Here is a 6,815-nt window from a genome sequence, read left to right as displayed (position 1 = left end):
CTTTAAGCTCTGCCAAAATCCCCAGCACCTCCTGCCTGTGCCTTTTTATAACCAGCTGACTCTCCCACAAACTCCATTTCCCTGCTTGCTTCCCCAAGGCCTCTTGGGACCAACCCACTGGTCCTCCTGCCAGAAGCTCCCTGCTTGCTATCTCTCCTCATGGTATTGCTCCTGCCCAAAGGCAAAGATGATTAGGCAGACCCAGCATCATTTCCCCATTCCCACTTTTCAACCCCTCCATGGCTCTGAAGGGAGAAGAGTAAAGCAAAGTCCAGCACTACCCCCTCCTTCCTCACCACACATAGGTCCCAAAACTCAGAGTGTTCAGCCTTTCTGAGGATGGTGGCAGACAGCACGACATAAGAAGCCTACAGCTCCTTATTGGCTCTTGGGAGACCCTCCTTGGGGGAATCTCCATTCAAAAGGGGCTCTATGAAGCCCTAATATGTGTATGGGAAAAACTATAACCTGGGCAGGGGTGGGAGAACTGAAGGGCAGGAGAGACCTGTTTTACTGCATTTCCCTACTTGCTGAATTCATCCATTTTCACTTTTAGTCATCACCACACCAGGACCCACCACTCAGCGTGGTATCACTGGAAAGGACTCCTACGTCAAGACCCCAGATCCAGGTAGCCTGGGTGCAGGGAGGGAGAGGGGAGCAGCTGGGTTCTGGCCCACTGATGCCACTGAAACCTGCAGGCATTTTGGAGTGGGAGGAGAGTGAAAATCCACAGAGCTTTATCAGAGTTGGAAGGATTAAACTCCAATGTTTCATCCCACATAGGAAAGGCTAAGGATGAGGTAAAAAGCACGAGCATGTCTCATGCCTGGGCACACTGAGAAGAGGGGGAGGGAGGGCAGAGCCTTAAGGGCTGGGAGTGGTTTTAGCCTCATCAGGGGAAAGAGAAAATTTTTGGCTACATGTCCTCCCTCAAGTCTCTGGAAAATGGTGAGAGTAGCAGCCCAGGGGAAGCCCTCTGCCTCACCACCAGCCTCATGGAACACCAGGCAGGGCCCTTGGCAGCTCCCTTGGCTCCACCAGAACTGGCCCTGACACCAGCCCTGAGCACCTGCTGGACCTTTCCCCTTCTCCATTCCTGCTCAAAGCTTGGACTCAATGATCTTGGAGGTCTTTTACAAACTTAATGTTTCTGTGCTTTTTTGACCTTTACCCTTCTCTATTCCTTCAGAGTCCAGCACAGAGAAGGACCTGAATTCCTTCTGTGATGGTATCATCTGGGTTCCCTCGGCAGGCGCCTGCCTCCTGCTCCTCATTGCCCTGGCCATCACCATCCTGCAGTGCCCAAGTAAGGCTCACCACAATCCCTATAGATTCACCTCCGGCCTCAAACCACAGCCCTGTCCCTCAGAGGGATGGATGTTCTGCCTGCTTTGTGAGGTATCAGATAACCAGGACACAGTCAATGCAAGAGAAGGACTACTGTTAAAATCACTGTCTGTATTTTCCTCATCGGTAGGCTTAGGCTGAAAAATAATTAACAACTTAGAATCATAGAATCAGAAATTTATTTAGGTTGAAAAAGACCTTCAAGGAAGAAAATTGATTAGAAACAGACAGAACTTACTGTATGAACTGTCTTGGCTCTACCATCCTTAAATTGGTGTGTCAGAGATTAATGTACCAGGGCCTGAAACATTCTGACACATCAGGGTAAATATGCTCCAGCATATGCTGAGACTCCCAGAAGCAGCTTGAGCTGTAACTAAAAAAGTAACTTCATTACACAGGTTCAGAGACTGCCACAGTTTAAGCAGGAATGCAGAATCTCTGGGTCAGCAAAAGCCCTTTGGTGAAATTTCGTGTTTGAAATGAAGTTAAGCTACCCTGAGCAAGCAGTGAGTGCAAATGGATTTAACTCAATTTAGCTCACTGAAATCAGTTCAACTCTCCAGTACCCCAGAAGTTATGACTTCATTAATCCAGCTCTGCTCATTTGCCTGAACACCAGCAGTTCTGCTGCTGAATTAACCTAACTAGATCCTCCCTGACCCTGAGGCCTGGAGCTGATGCCAGATGAATTTACCAGCTGACCCAGCTGAAAAAGCACCATTTTTCAGCATCCTTCAGCCCTGAAAAAATACTAATCTCCATACTCTGCAGAGATAGGAAGGAATACATGAAAAAGCATTAAGGAGACACAGCCAAAAATCATTCTCCTTGGGGGAAGTAGCTGATGATGCAGCAGAGTGCCTGGACTTGGTCCAAATTCCCTCTGAAGTTACCAGGAGCCAAGAGCTCTCCACATACTGTGGCATTCCCTGGTGACCTGCAACACTGTTAACCTACAAACACCACTCAGTGATTTACTTCTGCCTTTTAACACTGATGTAAAACGATCAGTGAAAAGCCATCAGCTGCAGTTAATTTCTGCAGCAGCCTAAAACCTCCAGGATAGATTAATACTTGGGCTAAAATTAATGGCAGAACACTGTATTTTGCTGAATACATCCCAAAGTAACAACAGAGATGCTAAAATGGGGAAGAGCATCGTTCAACTTGGTTGCATGTGGAGTGCCACTCACCTCTTGTAGAAACAATTCCTGCTAAGGGATTTTCAGCAACATGCCAAAGTCAACAGAAATAATTCACCCTCTGGATTCCCAGGCTGACCCTACTACTGCTACTCACCTCACATTTTAATTCATCAAAATGTTTAAGTGGAATATTGAGGTAACAGGAGCTGCAGCACCACTCCCTGGCAGGGATTTGCTTAAAAATAAACTTGGTTTATCCGTGGTTAATTTTAAAGGTATCAGCTGCTGGGGAACACCAGACCCACCTTGCTGCAGTGTTTCTTTACTGAGCTGTGACTTGGTAGCTTTGAACTAAAACATTTTCTTTCTTATTTTAGAAACCAGAAGACGAAGGTGGAGGCGTAAAAGGTTAGTAAGTGACAGGCATTGGCAATTTTCCCTTAAACTTGGCACCCTCAGGCAACAAAGCAGGAAGGTGCCCAAAAGCAACCTAAAAATTCTTCATCCGATAGCCGTTGGATGGGAGGGGACTGTGAAATGACTTAAGGGCAAAAACGAGACAGAAGATTCTCTTGTTCTGTGTTTTTGGATTTGTTTGCAGTTTTTGTTTGGGGTTTTTTTGTGATTAAGTAGTTCAAATCACTTGGCCCTGACACACCAGTAGATATAAAACATAAAGACAGGTGGTGCTTGTGGCAGACCAAAAAAATCACCACGGCTTCAGGCCTCCATTTCCCCTGCAGGCATTAAGGAACAGCAGCAGGGAGGCTGCTGCAAACTTGGATGACTTTCCTGAGAAACAGCACTGCAGACAGGAATAGATTTAGAGGCAACCCAGTTTCTAGGGCACATGGAGATCCTTCTTTTATGTTTTCCCTCCTGCCACCCCAACCCGCCCATCATCCTGAATCACAAGGAAAACACCATCACAAGGAGAATTGCAATTTGCCAGTTTGGAAAAAGAAATGCTTTTGCCCATGTGCATTATCCTTCTGCAAAAAGACCTCCCTGCAGCCAGTTTCTTCACCTCCCCTGCTCTGCAGGAAACCACTTCTGCAGTTTTGCAAGCCTTGGGCACCCTGGGGCTTGTGGCCAGAGACCCACCAAGAAATCCCCACTACTGCTCCAGGCAGCCAGTGCTGGGCTAGTGCTTGGAAAAGCTGGGTTGCCAAGAAAGTTTGGGACAGCATGTTCACAGCTCTGGAGCCTCATTCTTTGCAAATCAGAGCATCTTTTAAATCAGATAAATTCATGTTCTTTGTTATACAGCCATGGGGCTTATAGTAAGAAAGGTAATTGTCTTTCAGTTGTCTAAATTAATACAATCACTCAGAGAAAGACCACCCTCCCCTACTATAGTAGATCCCTACAATTGTTTGTGTTTTTTTTTAAAGACAGAATGCATTTTTTTTACCCATCTGAAAAAGGGAACAGTCTGTCAGTTTTACAATGGATATTTATTACACCCAGGACTCTTCTGATCCTTGTCTGCCTTTCCAAGGGAGAAATGATAATGAAAAGCTGTCCATGCTGCCTTGTTTAGGATGATGTTTGCATTCTTCACTTATTTCAACCCCTGTTGCCAGCCCTGGACAGGGATGTTCTGTCCCTACAGAGAAAAAATATCTGCCCAGCTCTTCAGTTCTGCACCAATGGAGCAGTTGGGTTACAAGGACCTCAGGAAATCAAGGACACCTTTCCTTCAGCTGCACTAACATGACATGGTTTAAGAAATTGTAGCATATTTCAGTTTTTATTTAGAGAGGAAATTTCTGCTGCTCTGAGCAACTCCCAATTATTGAAATGAAGCTCTTTAGAAGTTAATAGTGCAATTCACTGCATGAAAGAGCACCTAAGGATCTGGCCTGGGATTCTTGCTGGCAGCAGAATGATTCATTTTCCACCACAAATTAATCTTCAGTAAAGAAGGGTGCCAAATCTCCAATTTGTTAGATCAGCATAAAACTCTTAGGTCCTGGAGACCAGCAATTTCTATCATTTTGGGTGCACTCTGCCTGTCTAGAAAGCCTCCTTTCAAACTCCTCTGCAGTAAACAGGTTGCAATAAGAAAAATTCTCTAGGAATTGATAACAGCTTGTCCAATCAAAAAAAAACCCCAAGGTCTTCTTTATTCATTCATTTCTGAATGTGGAGAAAGGCTTGGTGAGAGGACAGGAGTGAGCAGAAGTCAGAGGTAAATTAAACTCGCACTCTTTTTTTAAATTAGAGTAAGAATTGATCATCAGTGTTTCTTAAGAACATCCTTCTGCTGGCTGTCACTACCTGAAATGTAGGCAGATCCTTCACTAGGATCATCAAAGATGATTTCAGAACATTTTGCAGCTTGCTCTTGCAGGTCCCTGGCTGCAGACCAAGGCTAAACAAGATCATCAGCTCATCACACAATTAATTGCCTTTCTCTTCCTTTCCCATCAAAGGAAATCAAACCCTTTTCTCTCTCTCCAGGCCTGTGCAGGGGAAGCCCCACACCAAACCCGGCATGATAAACTGACACCTTGCAGCATCCACACCTTTGGGCTTCTGGATCGTCCCCCGGGTGCTGTCAGCACACAAACCCATCTCCTACGTTCTCTACACTGTGACTGCACCTCATGCACTCTGCCCTGGCAAACTGGAAAAGACAAGATGGAGCACAGACACCCAGACAACCAGCAGCACTGTTTCTGGGAACTGCACCCTAAAGCACAGCTCCTTCCAAAACTGGAGCTTTTCAAATCGATTCCCAAGGCCAAACGCCCTCTCTGTTCCCAGTGACAGGGTTCAGGCAAAGGAACCAGGTCAATCCTGATGCTGACAGGCATCAGTGACAAGCAGATGAGGAATAAGGAATAAATCTCTACTCAAGGGCGTGTGCTACTTCTTTCTAAAATGCAGCCAGGCTTTGAATTCACTACAAAGTGACTTGGAAATAAATGCTCTCACTTAACACATCCTCTGTCTGTGGTTGCCATCTCTCTCCTAGGATTTTTACTGTTTCATCTAATCTATTACAAGGCTGCACTGAGAAAGTAAATATGGATTAAAGGGCCTTACTTCTTGTGTTTTTACAGTTCTGTGGGTAATGTTTTGTTTCCCTCATGCTATTCCTCTTCTGCTGTTACCCCCAATTCCACCGATTTCAGCAGGAGTTTGGCCCGAGCAAGGAAGGTGGGATTTGTTTGTTTCTGAAAGAAACAGATGAGAGGTAACAAAAATAGTCTCTGTCAATTGTTTTGGTTAACAATAATGGGACTTTTAACATGTTGATTATTTAGGGACATGTTGATTGACTGCAGTAAATTCTGTTTATTCAGATATGCAAGCTCCAGGAAGCATCACCCATCCCCATGTGCAAATGGTCACTCAGAGGCAGCCCCAGGGCCCTCTCTGGTGAAGCAGACAAGGGGTTTTTGGGCAGGGCGGAAGCTCCTGTGGTTAGAGAAGAGAACCACGAGTCGCTAAAAAAAAAAGAAAAAGAAAAGCCCTTGGGCACTGGGCGCTCTGGTGGGTTTCTGCTCACAGACCACCTGCCTTGCACTTTCCCTGAGTAAATGCAAAGAAGAATTGACCATAGAGAAATTGCAGAGAGAACAATCGAGCACCTGAAGAACCTGGCTGTGTGCCAGCAAAGCCTGTGCTTGAAGATAAATGATACACATGGATCTATGCCATGAAACATCTGTGTCTCACTTGCTGGGTAAGACAATACTCTGGGCTTTGCATTCCACATGAGACCCCTTGAGTGTGGTCAAGAGAAGGATGAAGAATCCCTTCTGGGAAATGCAAACTGGGACCTTCACCCAAAGCACGAGGCTTGTCTGTGACTTCTGTGGAGCTGCTGTGGACCCACAGAGGGCTGGGGGACAGCAGGCTGGGGCGCCTGATCCTACCTCAGGCATGAGCAGCAGCACTCTGGATCTCTAGGGAATTCATCAAGGCAAACTCTGTGAGACACCATTAAGAATTGATAAGGATAAATGAGCCCAAATTCTGGACTAAAATGGAATTTTTTCAGAAATTTTCTTTTCCCCTGCATTTTGCAACAGATGCCGAGCATCACCTCTTTACCCAAGAGGGTCCTGATGACATCACATCCTCCCCAAAGTGTGACCCAGCCTCCCAAGTCAAGTGACAAAGATCATCTCAGCTGCACTGCGCCGTCTCCAAGGACAGACACCCCCAGCAGAAGATGGACGGGTCTCCTGCCCTGCTCCTCCTGCTCGCTCTGGGACTCTGTGAGTATGGACACAGGGTGGTGCAGCTCCTTCACTGGGAGAAGCAAGGAAAAATCCTTCCACTGAATCCAAGGAATTGGGA

The 6,815-nt window shown here is 46.1% G+C and overlaps 1 long non-coding RNA gene across 1 annotated transcript; it reads left to right on the top strand.

Annotated features, from left to right (window-relative positions):
• Positions 1-1,196: 1,196 nt before the first annotated feature.
• LOC113962159 lies at positions 1,197-5,509 on the top strand. The gene is made up of 3 exons (XR_003532456.1): positions 1,197-1,309; positions 2,876-2,906; positions 4,965-5,509. It is a non-coding gene; the product is annotated as an uncharacterized LOC113962159 (long non-coding RNA).
• Positions 5,510-6,815: the final 1,306 nt, after the last annotated feature.

This window comes from Neopelma chrysocephalum, unplaced genomic scaffold (genome assembly GCF_003984885.1).
Source record: "Neopelma chrysocephalum unplaced genomic scaffold, ASM398488v2 Primary Assembly neopelma1_113647, whole genome shotgun sequence".
Lineage (NCBI taxonomy): Eukaryota > Metazoa > Chordata > Aves > Passeriformes > Pipridae > Neopelma > Neopelma chrysocephalum.
This window is presented reverse-complemented; position numbering and strand designations above follow the sequence as displayed.